This window comes from Chrysochloris asiatica, unplaced genomic scaffold (assembly GCF_000296735.1).
Source record: "Chrysochloris asiatica unplaced genomic scaffold, ChrAsi1.0 scaffold00010, whole genome shotgun sequence".
Lineage (NCBI taxonomy): Eukaryota > Metazoa > Chordata > Mammalia > Afrosoricida > Chrysochloridae > Chrysochloris > Chrysochloris asiatica.
The window spans coordinates 26,859,162-26,860,441 of record NW_006408528.1 but is presented as its reverse complement, the minus strand read 5'-3'; the positions used below and the strand labels follow the sequence as shown (position 1 = coordinate 26,860,441).

Genomic DNA, 1,280 nt, shown 5'->3' with positions numbered 1-1,280 from the left:
TTTGTCATACTTTGGACATATTATCAGAGAGACCAATCCCTGGAAAACAGCATCATGCTTGGTAAAGTGGAAAGTCAGCAAAAAAAGAGGGAGACCCCCAATGAGATGTACTGACACAGTGGCAGCAGCAATGGACTCAAGCTTAGCAATGATTGTGAGGTTGGCCCTGGACCAGGCAGTGATTCGTTCTGTTGTACATAAGGTCGCTATGAGTTAGAATTGACTTGAAGGCACCTAAAACAACAAGGGTGGGAATTAAAAGGAGAGTAATTTACTAGCTAGAGGATAGATACATGTTAACTCGGGTTATAGGGAGGGCAATATACAAGAAGGGGATTGGCAGAAGAATAATGAAGACACCAGGAGGTATGCAAGGGCTAAAGGAGATAGAGACAAAAAGTTATGTACATATAACGTTGCAACTACAATGATCTGCGGGTAGAGTCATGGGCAGAGCTAGAAGCAGAATGGGTATAGTAGGAAGAGTGGAATGTATGTGAGTATATTTATATGGTGGTAGTTATGTGCTATGCAGTCCGTTCTGACTCATAATGACTTTGTATAGGGTTTCCTAAATGCTGACCATGATATTAGCAGCCCTACTCATAGACACTACACTACCAGAGTTTAGTGTGGTGCTGTGGGTTAATGCGTTGGACCACAAGGTCATTTTGAACCGCAAGCAGGCAGCTCAAGCTCACCAGCCACTACTTAGAAACCCTATAAAGGATCACTATGAGGTGGAACAGACTCCATGGCACCTAACAAGAACATTATATATATATTCATATATATAGGAATCCTGGTGTGACACCATAGGATTTGCACTTTAGACCTAAAGGTCAGTTTGAGTTAAATAGTGTCATAGACACATCCTTGAAACAACAAGATATTAAAACCAGAGGAACGCAGAGGAAGTTAGTTTGCAGGTAATGCATCACATAGAGGGTCTTCTTTTTCACAAACCTTCTGTATTACTAAGAGTCTCAGTTATCTAGTGCTGCTATAACAGAAATATCACAAGTGGATGGCTTTAACAAGAATTTTATTCTCCCACAGGTTAGGAGACAAGAAGTCCAAATTCTGAGTGCTAGCTCTTGGGGAAGGCTTTCTCTTTAAGCATCTGTAGACCCAGTATTCCTAGGAAATCTCCAAACACCTTGTTGTTGTTGTTAGGTGCCATCGAGTCGGCACCGCCTCATAGCGACCTCATGCACAGCAGAATGAAACAATGTCCAATCCTGGGCCAACCTCACTACTGTTGCCACACTTGAGTCCAT

At 42.3% G+C, this 1,280-nt stretch overlaps 1 protein-coding gene across 1 annotated transcript in view; it reads right to left on the bottom strand.

The window, feature by feature from the left end:
* PCLO (piccolo presynaptic cytomatrix protein) overlaps positions 1-1,280 on the bottom strand; it is a 483,434-nt gene that overhangs the window by 416,072 nt on the left and 66,082 nt on the right. The window lies entirely within an intron of this gene.